At 45.9% G+C, this 20,248-nt stretch overlaps 1 protein-coding gene across 4 annotated transcripts in view; it reads left to right on the forward strand.

Annotated features, from left to right (window-relative positions):
• Positions 1–20,248, forward strand: part of rnf220a (ring finger protein 220a) — a 213,802-nt gene that overhangs the window by 45,152 nt on the left and 148,402 nt on the right. The gene's annotated exons all lie outside the window — the stretch shown is intronic.

Consider the following 20,248-nt stretch of genomic DNA (forward strand, 5'->3'; position numbering starts at 1 on the left):
TCCCGTACGGACTCGGGAGAGGTGAAGGTCGAGAGCCATGCGTCCTCCGAAACACGACCCTGCCAAGCCGCACTGCTTCTTGACACAATGCCAGCTTAACCTGGAAGCCAGCCGCACCACTGTGTCAGAGGAAACACCGTCCAGATGGCGACTGTGTGAGCGTGAATGCGCCCGGACCGCCACAGGAGTCGTTAGAGCGCGATGGGACAAGGACATCCCGGCCGGCTAAACCCTCCCCGAACCCTGGTCGACGCTGGGCCAATTGCGTGCCGCCTCATGGGTCTCCTGGTCACGGCCAGCTGCGACACAGCCCGGGATCGAACACGGATCTGAAGTGAGGCCTCTGGCACCGCGATGCAGTGCCTTAGACCGCTGCGCCACTCAGGAGAGTTCTTCCTCTTCTTAATGGGCCTATTGACTGTTTGCACAATGAAGTCCATCACCACATACAGTAGATTAGTACGTGGGACTGGAGCTGGGAGGTAACAACGCCTGCCGCCACGTCTTCTTCAACACTGATAAATAACTCAGTGGCCATAAGATTCAGTGGTGTGACCTCCTGCCGACTGGTAATTTGCTGAAATTAAAACTTAATCAAGCATACTGCAGCACTGGTCCTGAATAATTTAGTTGGGATGTTGAGGAGAGGAGGAGAGGAGGACAGGCATCAGGGACCCAGGAGGGAGAGGATGAGAGAGAGAGAGAGAGAGAGAGAGAGAGAGAGAGAGAGAGAGAGAGAGAGAGAGAGAGAGAGAGAGAGAGAGAGAGAGAGAGAGACGGCAGTGGAGGGAGCAGGAGAGGAGAGGGGCAGGGGATGAGGTGGTGCTAAGGGGAACATGCCAGGGTCATTTTTCTTTCTCTGGGAACCTTTAACTAAACCAAAGCAACGTTTATTAGCATGGGTCAGGGTCAGTGAATTTGTGGATTTGGTGCTGCAGAAGGTTTGTTCTTTGCTGCTTTCGAAATACACAGCACACTTGTGTGCCGATTGTGTGTTGATGTTATTGGTATCAGATGGCATCTGCAGAGTTTATCTTAGTCAAATCATCTGGGAGCTTATTTACTTATCCTCCTTAACTTTTAATATCTTCATTCAATTTTTCCATCTTTGATTAATTTCTCATCTCCACAAGTGTTTCATTAATACAAAACCCATTAGCCATCGTGTAATGAAACTCATATTTGCAAATGTTTTTTTTTACAAGTGGAATTTCTAATCAGGTGATGATGGGGATGAATAGAATAAACATTATTCTTCTTCTGTTCACTTTTTCCCCAGGCTTTGACAGGGTGGGCTCGGCTGGAATTGACCCTAAAATAACATTAGTCAAAATATGGACCCCTCTGATAGCGAGAGCTGGCCGAGAGGCATCCACTGAACTGCCTGTTAACTGTCAGAGGTATTGCAGAGTTCCTCCAGGCTGGGTTCACCACCAACGTGTTTTCTTTACAACCTTACTGGATGTGTGTATGTTTGTGTGCTTGTCTCGATCTCCATCAGAACACACACCCCCCCTCCCTCTTCCCTTCCTCGCTCCCTCCTCAGTCTTCCTGCCGTCCTCCCGACCTGTACTCTGGCAGATTGGCGAGAATGAACTCCTGGTCCAGACATTTTGTGTGAAAGCTCGGGCCTCTCTAATGGAAATGAAGCAGCAGTGACGTGCTGTCCCTTTGTGATGGCCTGCAGACTCACATTTTATTAAGTTCTCTTTAGAGAGAGAGGGAAACACAAGAGGGGAAAAGTCACCCGGCTGCATGTTAATTAGACCGCTCCAAGACACCCAGAAGAGAGGGGAGTTTGTTAAAGGAGAAAAAGCTTTTAGAGGAGGGGAACTTTACATGCAAACAAAAAACAGCTTTTCTCAGGGTGGGATTTGAAAAGAAAGAAAGAGAGAGAGAGAGCGAGAGAGAGAGCGCGAGAGGGAGAGACAGTGAAAGAGGGAGAGAGAGAGAGAGAGGGAGAGAGAGAGAGAGAGAGAGAGAGAGAGAGAGAGAGAGAGAGAGAGAGAGAGAGAGAGAGAGAGAGAGAGAGAGAGAGAGAGAGAGAGAGAGAGGGAGAGAGAGAGAGAGGACAGAGAGAGGGAGACCGAGAGAGGAAGACAGAGAGAGAGGGAGAGAGGGAGAGAGGGATAGAGATAGAGAAAGGGAAAGAGAGACAGAGAGAGGAAGATAGAGAGAGAGAGGGGGAAAGGGAAAGAGAGAGACAGAGAGAGGAAGAGAGAGAGACAGAGAGACAGAGAGAGAGAAAGGGAAAGAGAGAGAGACAGACAGAGAGAGGAAGAGAGAGAGAGAAAGGGAAAGAGAGAGAGAGAGACAGACAGAGAGAGGAAGAGAGAGAGAGAGAGGGAGAGAAAGAGAGGGAGAGAAAGAGAGGGAGAGAGAGAGGGGGGAGAGAAAGAGAGGGAGAGAAAGAGAGCGAGAGAGAGAGAGAAAGAGAGGGAGAGAAAGAGAGGGAGAGAAAGAGAGGGAGAGAGGGAGAGAGAGAGGGAGATAGAGAGAGAGAGAGAGAGAGAGAGAGAGAGAGAGAGAGAGAGAGAGAGAGAGAGAGAGAGAGAGAGAGAGAGAGAGAGAGAGAGAGAGAGGGAGAGAAAGAGAGGGAGAGAAAGAGAGGGAGAGAGAGAGAGCTTATGTCCACTGTTTCCCTTCTTTCTGCTCCTGTTCCATCCATACTCTCGCTGTGCGTTGGACTCTAAATTCCATTTTCATCCACTCTCAGCCTGTGGTACCCAGAACACTCAACTGTTTCTTACTTAATAATATCAGTGTAATGTCGCTAAAGACTGACAGAAAATACATCCAATTGGTTCCTGGTCGTGTTTAACTTATTGGCGTCCGTGGTCACCTACAGAAGGACCCACGATACATTGTAAAAGTGCACTATTTAGGCTCACATTGTGAACGTGTGTGAGACATTGGGAAGTGAAAAGCTAGGAATCTTGTGTAAAGAGTGAGCTGAGATGGTCTGAAGAGGCTAGAAAGTGCAGGGTGAGAGGTGCACTTGTTTAGGCCAGCTGAGGAGGGACTGTCAAGGGCGGGGGTATAAGATGGTTAAAATGGGAGAGCAGAGTCGTCAACTGGTGGAGGGAGCTGGTGGGTGGGTGGCTATGGGTGAGTAGGGGGGGGGGGGTTAATGTTGTCTGAAAGGCTGAAAGGGAGCATGATGACTGCTCAATGGCACCACCCAGCCTGCCGTGAAATCGGAAACCCCTGCCAACAACCAGGGTGGAACAACCCCCCCACATGCACCCGTCCCTGTCCTGTGTTCCAATGTCCTGGCCAATCAGAGGGGTGAGAATGGGGGGGCATGTGACACTATGTAGTCATGCAAGGTAGGCTCCAGCCCTGCCCAAACCCTCCTTCATCCTCACCCACTATCTCACCCATCCATTCCCCTCTAACTCTCTGGCCTCTTTCATAGGCTCACTTTAAAATACTGTACATTAGATGTCTAGGATGCTCAGAACCATTGTCTGCATGGTATTGTCCGGTATGTACAGGCAGCAGTTTAATAGTAGTTGGACGTAGTTTGTATGCGTGACTTACTGATCAGGCCAAAGGCTGCTTTAATCTGTTAATGGCTACTGTCTGTGGAACTGCTGTTAAAAATCTCCTGCATTCCCTCCCATCCATTAGGCCTTGTAGTCTGTCTCCCAAATGGCTCTGTATTCCCTACGTAGCGCACTACTTTGGACCAGAGTCGTAGTCCACTATATGGGGAGCAGGGTGCCATTTGGGACACAGACTGCTGTGTTGCATCCTGGTCCCCTCTGTGCAAGCCAGATGTTTCTAATGACGTTTGCTGTGCATAATTATAGCCCAACCGTTCATAGCACTACCCTACAGAGAGATAGGATCATTGACATGAGGGTGACTTCTCCCTATTAATTGCATCTGTTAGTCTCCTCCTCAAGACTCCTGACATCCAGGACCTATATATACTCGGTGGTGTCAGAGGAAGGCTCAAAACATTGTCAAAGACTCCAGTCACCCAAGTCATTGACTGTTCTCTCTGCTACCGCACGGGAAGCGGTACCAGAGCGCCAAGTCTAGGACCAAAATGCTCTTTTACAGCTTCCACCCCCAAGCCATTAGACTGCTGAACAATGAATCAAATTGCCACCCTGACTATTTAAATTGACCCCCCCCCCCACACACACACACACCTTTGATTTTACACTGCTGCTACTCGCTGTCTATTATCTATGCATAGTCACTTTACTAATGACCTTGACTAACCTGTACCCCCGCACATCACATTGACTCGGTACCGGTACCCCCTGTATATAGACTCGTTATTGTAATGTCATTTTCTTGTGTTACTTTTTTTCTTCTTAACTCTATTTCTTGCACCTCATTGTTGGTTAAGTGCTTGTAAGTAAGCATTTCACGGTAAGGTCTACCTGTTGTATTCCTTGCATGTGATTCCTCATATTCTATACCTAACGCACCATTTGCATGTGTTGACTCTGACACCCGCCTGTGTATTTTGTTGTTTTACAGCTGCTCTTTTTATTACTTGTTACTTTTATCTCTTATTCCTATCTGTATTTTTTTTTCAACTGCGCTGTTGGTTAGGGGCTGGTAAGTAAGCATTTCACTGTAAGGTCTGTGGTATTCAGAGCATGTGACTAATAACATTTGATTTGATTTGTTTGCGGTGGAGGCTGCTGAGGGGAGGACGGCTCATAATAATGGCTGGAATGGAGTCAACGGAATGGAATCAAACACATGAAAACCATATATTTGATGTATTTGATACCATTCTACAAATTCCACTCCAGCCATTATTATGAGCCGTCCTCCCCAATTCAGATGCACAGCAAAATGTCAGTAGAAACATCTGGCTGACACGGAGGGGAGCGGGATGCAACACCCTCCTCATATAGAGCACTACGGCTCCGGTGCGTGCGCATTTGCGTGTGTGTACTCGTGAAAGAGACTTCTAGAGAGAGTACAGGGTAAAGAGAGTGAGTGAGTAGTTCATTGGAGAGTTGAGCTGCTGAGGTGGGGGGTCCTGTCATTTTTGTGTCTGAGTATGGTGGGACCAGACCCCAGGGAGATCGAGAAACTAGCAGACCCAGGGCAGACCCCCAGCCGCAGCACCAGCCACCCCCACTTGGGTCACACAGTCCCAAGTCAGATCCCAGGACCACACCACCTCCCTCCTTTCCTTTCTCATCCATTCACTTCTTTGTTCTGCCTGAGAATTTAGTGCTCAGCAAACTCTATTGGTCAATAAGCCTCCTTGGGTTGTTACTTAACTCACTTCATAAGGCAACTTCCTCATGTCCCAGGAACTGATTTAGACCAGTAAATTAAAAGCCAAAGTACTATAACTCCAAGTGGCATCAGAAAGGAGGAAAAATGAATATGCCATAAATTATAGTTAGATATACATTTGATTAGTATCACATTTGATGTGTGCTTGTGAGAATGTCAACCCTGAAAGTTAATTTTGTTCTTGAAATAGCTTCTTTACAATTAAAAGTTTACATTTTACTGAATGTTTTTTGGATAGGAATATATTTGGATAAGTGCACTGTAATATATGCAGGGGTTATATATATATATATTATGTACAATTGATGACCATTCTGGTATAATTCTACAACACTTTGCAGTCCTCCACAAACTATAAATACTCAATGTATTATCTCCTTGCATGTATCAGTACAGCAAATTGGAGATTTGTTGGGCCAAGTAGAATTAATTGAATAGCTTTTAGTAATTAATGACTTTAAGAGTAAGTCCTGCTATCAAGTACTATAAGAATATATTGGAGCCACATTATAACATAGGGCCTACTTTACTTTCTCTCATTTAAAGGTAAATTATTATTTCGTCCTCTATATGAAAGAGCACTATGCTCCTAGAGTCCCTTGTGATTTAATGCTGGTCACCAGAACCTGTTATCAGAAAATTGGTTTAAAGAATTTTGTTTTAACACAATAAAACACTGTCGGTCCACAATTAAAAGCCATAGGCTTCTCTTGGAGTCGTTAACCTTCCATGATACTTTGTGGAAATAAACCATAATGTACTTTTTTTAATGGGAACAAATCAAATATGTTCCACCAGTTTATTGAATTAAACTGCCATGAATGTTTCCGGCTCAGGTCCAAATTTGGAGAATAGCAATACTTTTCTCAAGTTGATTAAAATATGAGATATTTCACATTAGTTAGCTTTATGGGCGCCGAGGTAATTCATTGTCTCTAAATGGCTTCATGTCAATGCGCTCAATGAATGATGTCATTTAGAAAGTCTATCATTTTAAACATCCTGACGACACAGATCGACTCCTTGGCCTTTATTTGATTATTGGGAGTATTACAGTGTACATGTTCATAGATGAATATGAAATTATGAAAATGATTGCAATCTCAACTATCATCATCATCATGTTACGTTATGCATGATAGCCTAACAATAACAGGTGAATATTAGGATAATAGTACGATGATAATAATAATACTATTAAAATACATAATTCGTTTTTTTTTTTCAGATGCATTTTTAGGGTCCTATTTTGTATGCTTCTTGAACACAGCGGCCGAATAAAGGTAGGCCCTACCCCATTGACGCTCATTTAAATGACACTTAATCCAAATTCGTGTTAAAATCGAAGCACGTTGAAAATAGAATACCAGCAACTGGGGGAAAAAAATCTAAATAATGCATATTTATTGAATGCTAATTGCTGTATATGAATGCAGAAAGCTCTCTGATTAATTGACGAAGATCGGATGTAAATGAATTGCTGCATTCCGAGTGAGAACACTGAGCTCACAAGACAACTGACTGACACAAATCCACGACAGAGAACACAGAGGAGAAGAGTAACAAGATTGGGACATGTTTTATTCATTAACATTTTAGGAAAATGTCTATATATTAGGGTAATTATCTTTAAAAAAATGTTATTATGATTAGCTTATTATTATTAGGCTATTGTGTGGTAGGCTAATAGTAAGTAGGCTTACGTACAATAAACGCATAGTCTATTAGATCAATAGCCGATCAATAACGGTCATTTAAAATGATTCGTGTAAATGATCTCCAGTCATTTAACATAATTAAACATCCGTGACATTTTCACACACTCAGCCTACGGTTGTGGTTTTCCCCGCTCCTTAACCTACGGCTGCCAGTTGGAAGACGTGCGTTTATTCAAATGATCTAGCTAAGAGGTTAATTCCAGATTTCAGAGGTTTTGTTTTTGGAAATAGCTGTGTCCTGCCAACTCGCCCTGGGTAATTTGTCCTGTGTTGGGGGGCTGCTAAAGGGGTCTATTCTCACATTTATTTGTTTATGGTCTTTTTAAGTTACTGATTGGTTGCAACCCATTCACTGCTCCTCCCGTTTAGTGAAGCGAAATGTAGGACACACAAAACACTCATCCATTTCAAATCACAGATGGTCTTTTCAATGGTCGCTGTCTTGTTTTGTGTGAGAGTGCGCCGGTTTTTCCCTCCTCGCTGTCTGCATTTTGCTGCTCGTTGTTTCTTTGTGTCTAACTTTCTCTTCTAACGGCTTTGTATAAAGCATCCCCTTCTGCTCCTCTGCCTCGCTATTCACCTCGCGCCTCCTGTGCTACGCTTCTCGCGGTTGCATGCGCACATGGCTGTTTGAGAGAAAGAGAGAGAGAGAGAGAGAGAGAGAGAGAGAGAGAGAGAGAGAGAGAGAGAGAGAGAGAGAGAGAGAGAGAGAGAGAGGAGAGGAGAGTAAAGGAGAGAGAGAGAGAGAGAGAGAGAGAGAGAGGGAGAGGAGAGGGGAGAGGAGAGGAGAGAGAGTAAAGGAGAGAGAGAGAGGGAGGGAGTAGGTGAGAGGAGAGGAGCGGAGAATATCTCTATTTCTAAACGGAGCAGCGCATTAAGTGCCACTGACCATGTAGTTCAGACAGTAGAGACTTGGTTTTATGACGAATGTAACGTATGAAGTCAACGAGAAAAAACGAACAAATATTTTGTTTGTTATACACTTTCTGGACATCTCATGAATCATCGTTGCACTATTATCTTGTCATGTTATTTCTTCAGAGTTGTTTCACGTTTTCTGGAGAATGAATAGCCTACCATCAAATTATTCATGACTATAACCTGAAATACGCGTAACCATCGGATATGGTGAGACATAAATACAATTGGGCAAGGAGAGGAATGGCCCACACTTGAGAAATAGAGACATGTGGGCCTAGACAGTGACATACGATTGAATTGTTTTGCAGATTAGATCCAGTGGTGAAAGTCCATTTTAAAAGTAAGGATACCTTAATAGAAAATGACTCAAATAAAAGTCCATTTTTTAATTGAACCTTTATTTAACTAGACAATTCAGTTAAGAACAAATGCTTATTTTCAATGACGGCCTAGGAACAGTGTGTTGGCTGCCCTGTTCAGAGGCAGAAAGACAGGTTTTTTTTTACAGCTCGGCTACTGGTCCGACGCTCTAACTACTAGGCTACCTGCCGCCCCAATAATAAAATATTACTTTAGTTAAAGTCTAAGAATATTTGGTTTTAAATATACTTAAGTATCCAGAGTAAATAGAATTGCTGAAATGTACTTAAGTATCAAAAGTAAAAGTATAAACCATTTCAAATTCCTTAAATTAAGCAAACCAGTGGAACCATTTGATGTTTTAGTGACAGATAGCCAGGGGCACAGTCCAACAGACATCATTTACAAACAAAGCATTTGTGTTTAGTGAGTCCGCCAGATCAGAGGCAGTGGGGGTCTTGATTTGTGTGTGAATTGGACCATTTTCCTGTCAACATGTAATGAGAACATTTAGGTGTCAGGGAAAATGTATGGAGTAAAAAGTACATTACTTTCTTTAGGAATGTAGTGAAGTAAAAGTAGAAGTTGGCAAAATATAAATAGTAAAGTAAAGTACAGATACTCCAAAAAACGACTTAAGTAGTACTTTAAAGTATTTTTGCTTAATTAAGTACTTTACACCACTGATTATATCTAATACCTATTGCCATATATATTTGTGAAATTAGTATTTTAAAGTACAAAACACACTTGAAACCCCATGGTAAATGTTGAATAATAATTTGTATTTTAACGTTAGTGTGTGAGGTTATATTGCCATGATAAACACCATTATGTGGCTAATTGTAAAATGACCCACCTGTCACACAGTGTGGTTTAGGAACCATTTCCATGACATTCATAGTCTCACTTTTAATAGAAAAGCAGCTGTGATTCTTGGTGGTCTTTGTGAATTTTACATTAAGTCTACCATGTAAAATGTAGCTACCATTCGGTGTGGCATTACATTATAAAGACAGTTTGTGGCATTGCACATTTTATGGCATAGGCAATCATTTTTTCGGGCGGATATAATGATTCATGCACTTGGATGGTATAGGAGCTGCATTGTCACCAGACCACAATCAAAACGGTAGTTGACCATTGACGTCGTTGAATCACATTTCATCTTATGTCTGTCCAGTCTCTCTATCCATCTCCTCTCCTAAAGTGTAATAAGTGTCTTTCCCATTGTCTTTCCCATTGGCAGGTTGTGGCCAACTTAAGCAGGCGAAGCCTCTGCTCCTTTTTGAAGTCCCTTTCAATGTGGGTATTGTTGAGTGTAGCATGTTAATGTCTTGTACCGTAAAAATTGCTGCTGCTATGGCTATTAGGTGCGGTGCTAAAGTACAGGGCACCAGCGAAGAGCAGAAGCCCCACCACAAAAGCCAGGCAGCAGCGGCTGCCGGCTTCAAATACGGCGGTAATTGCATTGCTGTGAAGGGTTAGCCTTTTCTCTTCTCTCTCTCTCTCTTTTTTGTGTGTGCGATTTGTCTCTTAAGCCGGCGTAACGTCTCAGACGTGGCTGCAGAATGTGGAGAGCAAATTGGAGGCTGAGCGTGAACAATGTAACATGGAACACTGCAGGGGCATTCTTTAGTGGATATTACCCCCTCCACATGAAGGGGGAGAGAGGGGGAGAGAGAGAGAGAGAGAGAGAGAGGGAGAGGGAGAGAGAGAGAGGGAGAGAGAGAGAGAGGGAGGATGAAAGGAAGTGTGTGTGTGTGAGAAAGTGAGAGTGTGGGGAGGATAAGAAAGCAAGAGGGAGAGAGAGAGAGAGAGAGAGAGAGAGAGAGAGAGAGAGAGAGAGAGAGAGAGAGAGAGAGAGAGAGAGAGAGAGAGAGAGAGAGAGAGAGAGAGATAGAGAGAGAGAGAGAAAGAGAGAGGACATGGAGATGGAGGAGAGGGGGAGAGGCAGAAAGAGATTGCACAACAGCATTGCCTGAAGTAGAGTTCTTCTTGAACCGGTTGATTTGTTGTGTAAAGGTCAGAACAGCCTCTTCTCTTCCTGTCGTTCTTTCTTTCTCTCCATCTATCTCTCCAACTATCTCTCCAACTATCTCTCCATCTAACTCTCCAACTATCTCTCCAACTATATCTCTCCAACTTTAGTGAGATGAGCACGTTCCAGAGCCAGTGGTTGCTCTCTCTCCAAATGTACCAATGGATAAACAGAAATGTAGATATATGTATTTGTGCTGAACAGAAAGGGCCGGTCTGTCTGTGCTTCACTATATTCCAGGGTTCAACTAGGGGAACGGGTTTGTGATGCTGCTGGTGAATATATCGTTCACCAAAAGTAAACAGATTAGTGAGGAGGAAGCTCAGCTATTCCAGGCACCCTTTTTGATGTTTAAGAGCCTAATTTGATTTTTCACCTCCCATTGTTTCAATGTTTTGCTCCTCTAATCCACTTTAAAGTGGATGCAGCTTTCATCTTGGCGGGGGGGGGGGGGGGGGCTGGTTAGAGGGAGGGAGAGCTGCCTGCTAAGCTTGCAGTGAAGTACTCTACCATCTCAGTAAAGGCTGGTGTGCGTTAAAGCTTCATCCCAAGACGGCCTGTTGGACCCTGGTGGTGTATTAAAGCCAAAGAAAGGCAGGAGAAGAAAGAAAGGAGGTGGAAATTGCCACCAGAGTTTGCCGCAAAATGTCCAGCTTGCCTGCGCTGGCTTAATGTGCCCTCCTCCGTGACCCCGAAAATGCACACACAAAACCGGGGGTTCGACATTATCCAGGAGCCTTGAAAAGAGCCACACAGAAATGAGCCTTTTGTGTTAATTCCTTCTCCAAACCATTGACTGCTGCTGCATTTTTTCTCTCCTCAAACCTGTTCAAACCCCCAGAGAGAGAGAGGAAGGGGGAGAAAGAAAGAGAGAGATAAAGAGAGAGAGAGAGAGAGGGAGAGAGACAGAGACAGAGAGAAGAGGGGGTAGGATTCCTGTCCTGGCTATTTTTAAGAACCATCTGTGACAAAGTTTGTATTCATTGGAGCAGCAAAAATATCAACTTAAGGAAACCCTGTTCTTCCACCCTCCTGTTTGCCTGTTTGAACAGCTTTGGTATTGTAGGAAAGTAACTGTGTAACAGGAGATTTAAGGTTGGTTATACAAGGCTTATTGTTATTTTGTGATTTTCTATTATACACTATTTTTTTAATGCTCATTGATCTTTGGTTGCTAACTATTTCTAAAGAACATACAATACTTATGAAGTTAAAATACTTCATATTTTTACACAACCTTTTCATGATAATTTATGATTTAAACTTCTTGTGGACAGGTATTAAACGTGTGTATTATCAGGTTCACTGTTCCAATGAATGTGTGAGCTGATGTAAAACACTTTCCAATATTGAACCCTCACTCCCTCTCTCTTGTCTGTGTATGTTTGAGTGTGTGAGCATATACCACATGTGTAAATGTGGGATGTGTGTGTCTGAGAGATTAGGACTGCTTGGGGTTATAGCTGTGGACTGCTAACTTTGCTCAGTGTTCAGCATGATACCCTCGAAGATACTAACACTACTGGCTGGTGATATCATCCTCTCCCTCCTCTTTACACACACACACACACACACACACACACACACACACACACACACACACACACACACACACACACACACACACACACACACACACACACACACACACACACACACACACACACACACACACACACACACACACACACACACACACACACACACACACACACACACACACACACACACACACACACACACACACACACACACAGTGGGATTCCACAGCAACAATAACCCCTGGGCATCATCCACCAGCAGACAGAGAGCGAGGACCACAAGTCCATCCCTGATAGCTCTTAAGTGGTCACCATCCAGAGCTGACAATGAGAGGATAGGCCTACTACCTTTTCAAGTAACCTAATCCCTCTTGAGTGGCTGTGATAGTCCTAATGATCCACACAGGCACGGAACACTGGGGGACTGGCTGGGCTGCATCTGAGTGTGCTCCTCAACACAACCACTTACTGTGACTCTAAACTCAGAGCCTTGTTGCTCTGACTGCAAACCCACCCACAATCAATCCAGACTACACTCGTAGAAAAAAGGGTTCCAAAAGGGATCTTTGGCTGTTCCAATTGGATAACCCTTTTTGGTTCCAGGTAGAATCTTCCTGGAACCCAAAAGGGTTCTACCTTGAACCAACAAGGGTTCTTCAAAGGGTCCTCCTATAGGAACAGCTGTAGAACCATTTAAGGCTCTGAATAGCATCTTTTTCCTAAGATATGTTGCAGCCCAGCCAGCCCCATCAACAGATTGGTGTATATTAAACAGAGTGTGGATCAACCAGACCTTGGTGTATATTAAACAGAGTGTGGATCAACCAGACCTTGGTGTATATTAAACAGAGTGTGGATCAACCAGACCTTGGTGTATATTAAACAGAGTGTGGATCAACCAGACCTTGGTGTATATTAAACAGAGCGTGGATCAACCAGACCTTGGTGTATATTAAACAGAGTGTGGATCAACCAGACCTTGGTGTATATTAAAAAGAGTGTGGATCAACCAGACCTTGGTGTATATTAAACAGAGTGTAGATCAACCAGACCTTGGTCTATATTAAACAGAGTGTAGATCAACCAGACCTTGGTGTATATTAAAGAGAGCGTAGATCAACCAGACCTTGGTGTATATTAAACAGAGCGTAGATCAACCAGACCTTGGTGTATATTAAACAGAGTGTAGATCAACCAGACCTTGGTGTATATTAAACAGAGTGTAGATCAACCAGACCTTGGTGTATATTAAACAGAGCGTGGATCAACCAGACCTTGGTGTATATTAAACAGAGCGTAGATCAACCAGACCTTGGTGTATATTAAACAGAGTGTAGATCAACCAGACCTTGGTGTATATTAAACAGAGTGTAGATCAACCAGACCTTGGTGTATATTAAACAGAGTGTAGATCAACCAGACCTTGGTGTATATTAAACAGAGTGTGGATCAACCAGACCTTGGTGTATATTAAACAGAGCGTGGATCAACCAGACCTTGGTGTATATTAAACAGAGCGTAGATCAACCAGACCTTGGTGTATATTTGTGTTTTTTCCTTAGTGCTGCTGTGTTTTGCTGTGTGTTGTGACACGGGGACAAATGAGTGACGTGTCCCTAAAGCCCTCGATGTTGAGCATTGTTGGCCGGGTGTGTGGTGGTGGTGGTGGTTAGAGTGGTGGTGGGGTAGCCTCTGTTTTGGAGTAGCGAGGCGAGGCGAAGTAAGGCGGGGACTGGCAGTGGGTTTGAATGGGGAGATTTGGGCCCTGGTCCAGGGAGGGTGAGAAGGGGGTGGGGTGGGAGAGGGTGACATCACCCAGGGAGGTGTGCCAATGTTCTTTTTCACTCAACTGCACTGGCTCTAGGTACTGCACTGGGGTGGGCCTTTCTGCCTCCCTACACCCTTTACATTCAGCCCTCGCTCACATTCATCCCAGACACTGAGTGGCACCCTATTCACTATATATGGAGCCATTAGCGACGCAGCCACTGTAGTTCCTGCAAGGAGGCTATTTAGCCTCCCTAAACTAAGCAGTACCTGTTAACTACAGACTAGGAGGTGGTTTCCTATGATACTCTGTAGCCTCAGTGCTTTACAATGCCTTCCTGTTCACAGTCTGTCACACATAGCAGTGGTGATGCATCCTGGCACACACACCGCACAGATCCCCACCAGAATGTCTCTCTCAATAAAGGGTTGGTTGTGCAACATAGCAGGAAACAGCCAACAGTGCAGTAACACGGTCACATATCCCCCTCTTTCCACCATCACCACCAAACACCAGCAGCACCATACTTTAATGGCCATTTCCTTTTCAATTCATTGCACACAATGCAAACATCACTCAGGTCTCCCCGCTCCTGTCACTGGGTTTGAAGGGCCAGGGGTGGATGGAGAAAAATGAAAACCAAAAAAGTCACCGACGGTGACTTAGCACCCAGCCTTTTGCCTCAGACAGGCAGCAAAGAGGGGGAACAGATTTAACAATTTGCCTGCTTCTGGTGGCCTGATGGAGCAAAAGTGAGGGCAGATTATAGGGCTGAGAGAAGAGGGCGGCAGGGACACAGGGACAGGCAGTGACAGGATGGAAGCCTAATGGCAATAATTGGCTGTGGCTTTGACAGGGCTATATGATAGCTCACAATAAACACCCTGTGTTTTTAAAGCAAAATTTACACAAAATTGCACAGCGGCCGCTGAAACCATCTGTTTCTGTCTATACCCTCCGTTGACTGCTCACATCTCCTTCTTTGATTTACTCAATCAAAGCCTGAGTTGTAGATAAACAGGTTTGGTGTCTTGACAGTTGTAAATGCTGTAGTTAAGCAGAATCTCCACGAATCTCCCTCTACCTGGTTTTTGGTTTAATATAATTTGTGTTTGGTAGGTCACACACACACACACACACACACACACACACACACACACACACACACACACACACACACACACACACACACACACACACACACACACACACACACACACACACACACACACACACACACACACACACACACACACACACACACACACACACACACACACACACACACACACACACATGCACACACGGACCAACCGCATTGGCTAGATTCTAGAAACCAGGACACATTAAACTGCCCTAAGGGAGTCTGACGACTCAACTCCTGCCTCGTGTTGTTGAGTCAAAAGGAATCTGAACCGTCAACCGCCGAACCGATGGTCCCTGCTCCATTTTTTCTTCCTGTTTTTTACTGCCTATGAAATCTACTGCATGTATGAATGTTTGTTCTTAGCTCCCTCTCAAGCCATCGTCGTTTGTTTTACCACTTCCTGGTAAGTAAGGGTAGTTAGGTCTGATGTCTTTCTTGGGGAGGGATCAGCCAGGGGGGTTAAATTAGCTGTTTAATCCTCTGAAAGCGTCTCATCCCATACTTTCCCAGGCTGATCTGGGGTCATTGCAGATGACTGATTACCCCCCCATCTGTCCGTCCGTCTGTCCGTCCAAGGATGGGCCCTCTGGACCAGTGTACCCTAACTGTCCTCACTTTGTTCTCTTTGTACAACTAGTAATTATGTGGTTGCAGGGTGAAACAAATCCAGGGTCTGCAATGATTTTGAAAAGGGAAAGAGGAGAAGGAGACACAGGAGGTTAGAGAGGAGGAGGAGGCAGGGGAGGGAAAGTGTGTGGGGGAGGGTCGCATTATTACAACAACAGACCACTCAAAAGGAGACTATCCCTGCACCTGATCGACCAGCATCATGTGTGCCAAAATACTTCCCTCTGATCTCGGTTCAAAGACAGCAGGGAAGAGACTCAAAGCATTCGCGATGGAAGGAGGGAGGGATGGAGGGAGGGAGGAGGGGGGAGTTGGATTGTTGGCTTACTCCAAAAAGGCACATCCCTTGTCCCCGGAGCCCACAAATCATTCAAGCAAATACTGACTGGGGGACATGGAGTGCTAAAGCTGGTTTTAAAGAGACTGATGCCCTGGTATTGAGCAGGAGAACCAGCATGGCATCTGGTCCATCCTTCCCACCACTAGATGGACATCTGTACTGGGGGGTAACTTTCCACTGCGCTGAGGGGGAGAAAGAGAGAACTTGTGTGTGGGCGTGCGAGCGTCTGCATTCGTACGTGTGTGTATGTACATGCGCATGTGTGTGTGTGTGCAAGACACATGTATGCGTGTTTGTGTGTGTGTGTGTGTAAGCCAGGTTGTCAGGTGGCCTGTCCTTGGGCAGAGCAGTTTAACTGTATTGGAAATGTTCTTGGAGGCCAGTGAGCAAAGCCTTCTGGGTCTGATTGCCTTAACAGTAAAGCTAATAGAGGATGATATCCTTTTAGCTGGGCCCACTCTCTCTCTTTTTCTGTTCAGAATCCATCTGTTTTCAAAGGCAGGAGGTTGCTGCCCTTGTTGAAAAGTCAAACTCCTGCAAGTCTAGGGGAAAGTCATTGAGGATGACTTTGAGACAAGAAAAAAACACGAAGATCTTCAAATATGGCACACGGTACATAATGGAATGGGAACACTTTCCCATCGTAAATATATTTGGTTTTTCACGTCTTCGTGAGCCATCTAATATCGGAGGCTTGGGGATTTGTTTGGATATGGGAAAAAAATAAGCATTTCTCTAAATTTACGTCCTAGTTTGGCTGAAGATGCAGTAATGGAATGTTTTATGGGACACCCTCAGACTCAATTTCCACTCGCAGTACACCATGGTTGTTGGAGATGGGGAAAAGCCAGTCTTACCACATTCTTCCTAATGGCTTTTCCAAAGCAGTGACAATGACTTGCCATTGCACTCTGTCACTGTCACCACAAATAGTCATATTTTCCCACTGACACGTACTGTACATCAGCGTGTGTTTTCCTTGCAATTATTAAGACCACTAAGGTTATGGAGATGTAAATACTGTCGCCATGACATTTTATGCTCTCAGTGCTGTAAGTCTTTGTTAATTATAAAGGTCAATGTACATTTATGGTGAAGAACAGATGGATGGACAGACATTTCTGATTGTCGTAGTCAAGGTCTCTGTCTTTGTCTGTCTGACCGCCTGTCTGACCGCCTGTCTGGCCAACTGCTCTCTTCCCTTCCCCCTCTCCAGCCGCCCTATTGCCCCATGAAGCCCCAGCAGGTTGTGATTGGCCTGTTTAGTGGAAGGTGTTGGTTGGGTCAGACCAGACCAGGGGGAGGAGGAACTTCATAGGGGGTCACCCCAGGACCACTTCCTGTCTGACCTGTGGACATCTGGGGAAGTGATTGGTCCTCTCCCCCCCCTGGTGGTGCGGAATGGGTTACCCCTCTGCGTTTTGCCACGCAAATGGTTTGTGGTTCCTGCCGCGGTGAAGGGGGCTGCCCCTAATGGTCATTTCAGCCTTGTGGATAGGTCAGACTGATCAGACAGACCTGACCTGTTCAGATCAGACAGACCTGTTCTAGAGAGGTGAACAGACAGGATCCTCCTCTCTCTCTCTCTCTCTCTCTCTCTCTCTCTCTCTCTCTCTCTCTCTCTCTCTCTCTCTCTCTCTCTCTCTCTCGCTCTCTCTCTTTCTCTCTCTCGCTCTCTCTCTCTCGGTCTCTCGCTCTCTCTCGCTCTCTCTGTCTCTCTCTTCTTTCTCCTCTCCTCTCTTCCTCCCTCCTCCCCTCCCTCCCTTTCTCCTTCCTCCCTTTCTCCTTCCTCCCACTTTTGGGCCTTGTTTATGAAGAGGGATTTATAGGTCTGAGAGGGGCTGTTAGCTGACTGTGGCTTCCACTGCGCAGAGCGCTCTATCTGCTCTACTGGGCTCTGTTCTGCCATGAGGTGGAGAGTAGTGGTGTAGTGATGTCACACACACACACACACACCTCCCACTGTGCCCTGTTAGAATTCCTATGATGGGACCCTCATGGCAGGGTAAGGCAGTCAGCTCCAGCCCTGCTTCAGGCACTCATATGCCCTCCTATGCAGCCGGGGGGAACCTTTGTTCCCGGCAGGCACAAAAGAAAGGGGGCTCATACACTAACCGAGGTGGTCTGAGCTGACTTGAGCTATTTTACTTTCAATTAGAGGAGCAGGCTGAGCCAGCCTGGCTTGACAAAAGAATGGAAACGGTGGCGATTCAAGTCAATCAGCGGGGTTACCATGAAGGAGCTGTTGGGACACTCCATCTCACCCCCACAATCACGCCCTCCCCCAACATGGCCTTCCCAGCAACAGATGACTGAGGGAGGGGATCCTGGGACTTTTATGAAGCCAGCATGAGGAATGGTCTCAACCTGTGTGGCAGCCTCTTAAAAGGCCATGGTGCTACTCAGCAGTGTGTTCCACTGTGTGCGCATGTGCATCAGTCAGACTCTATTGAATCCGATATTACACTCTAACCTCTCATAGTTACAACTATCATTGCCCCCTCTCCCACTTTCCCCCTCTTTCCACAAACCTTAGGCCTTAGAGCAGCCAGCCTATGTGGTTACACCGTGTTAGTGGTGATACACACACACACACACACACACACACACACACACACACACACACACACACACACACACACACACACACACACACACACACACACACACACACACACACACACACACACACACACACACACACACACACACACACACACACACACACACACACACACACACGCATGCAAGCTGGCACACATGAGGACACACCACACATCCTACTGTATCCTGTTGTAGTTCCTCTTGGTAGGAACAGAATGAGGGGCGGAGTCTAACCGCGCCATCAAGGTGTCATTTATTGTAGTGGAGGTCATGTCTAACTGTAGGTGTTACACGCCTCTCCTGACCCTCTCTGCCCCCATGTCATACATATTTAATATCACACCACATGACATCCCTGCATATATAGTCCTCATTAAAAAACAAAGGCTAAACATGCTAAAGAGTAGATAAGGCTGGGAGTCCCAGGCTATAGGTCTGAAGCAGCGTTCTATTCAGCATAAAGGCCACTACGCTCTTAGAAAATAAGGTGCTATCTAGAACCTAAAAGGGTTCTTGGGCTGTCCCCATAGGAGAACCCTTTGAATAACTTTTTTTTAGTTCCGGTAGAACCCTTTTCGGGTTCCACCTAGAATCTATTTCCACAGAGGGTTCTACATGAAACGTAAAAGGGTTTTTACCAGTCACAAAAAAAGGGTTCTACTTGGAACCAAAAAGGGGTTCTCCTATGGGGACAGCTGAAGAACCATTTTGGAACCCTTTTTACTAAGAGTGTAACATTTGACCAGAGCTCGGGTCAAAAGTAGGGAATAGAGTGCCAAAGTTTTGGTCAAAAGTATTGAACTATATGATATAGGGAATATTTTTAGACGTAATAATTTCAGACACAGCCCCAGATAATGCCCAGCTCTTTCCCAGATGACCTAACTTCCCTCCCAGCCCAGGCAGCATTCCCCTGGCTGTGCGCTGGTGTTACGATTTGGCCTTCACAGACACATTCCCTGGCTGTACGGTGGTGGTGGTGTTGGGTCTTCACAGACACGTTCCCTGGCTGTACGGAGGTGGTTTGGGTTTTTGGTCTTCACAGACACGTTCCCTGGCTGTACGGTGGTGGTGGTGTTTGGTCTTCACAGACACGTTCCCTGGCTGTACGGTGCTGGGGGTGGTGGTGTTTGGTCTTCACAGACACATTCCCTGGCTGTACGGTGCTGGGGGTGGTGGTGTTTGGTCTTCACAGACACGTTCCCTGGCTGTACGGTGGTGGTGGTGGTGGTGATTGGTCTTCACAGACACATTCCCTGGCTGTACGGTGGTGGGGGTGGTGGTGGTGTTTGGTCTTCACAGACACATACCCTGGCTGTACGGTGGTGGGGGTGGTGGTGGTGTTTGGTCTTCACAGACACATACCCTGGCTGTACGGTGGTGGGGGTGGTGGTGGTGTTTGGTCTTCACAGACACATACCCTGGCTGTACGGTGGTGGGGGTGGTGGTGGTGTTTGGTCTTCATAGACACTTACCCTGGCTGTACAGTGGTGGGGGTGGTTGGGTCTTCACAGACACGTTCCCTGGCTGTACGGAGGTGGTTTGGGTTTTTGGTCTTCACAGACACGTTCCCTGGCTGTACGGTGGTGGTGGTGTTTGGTCTTCACAGACACGTTCCCTGGCTGTACGGTGGTGGGGGTGGTGGTGTTTGGTCCTCACAGACACGTTCCCTGGCTGTACGGTGGTGGGGGTGGTGGTGTTTGGTCCTCACAGACACGTTCCCTGGCTGTACGGTGGTGGTGGTGGTGGTGTTTGGTCTTCACAGACACATTCCCTGGCTTTACGGTGGTGGGGGTGGTGGTGGTGTTTGGTCTTCACAGACACATTCCCTGGCTCTACGGCGGTGGGGGTGGTGGTGGTGTTTGGTCTTCACAGACACATACCCTGGCTGTACGGTGGTG

Source organism: Oncorhynchus gorbuscha, linkage group LG08 (genome assembly GCF_021184085.1).
Source record: "Oncorhynchus gorbuscha isolate QuinsamMale2020 ecotype Even-year linkage group LG08, OgorEven_v1.0, whole genome shotgun sequence".
Classification (NCBI taxonomy): Eukaryota; Metazoa; Chordata; class Actinopteri; order Salmoniformes; family Salmonidae; genus Oncorhynchus; species Oncorhynchus gorbuscha.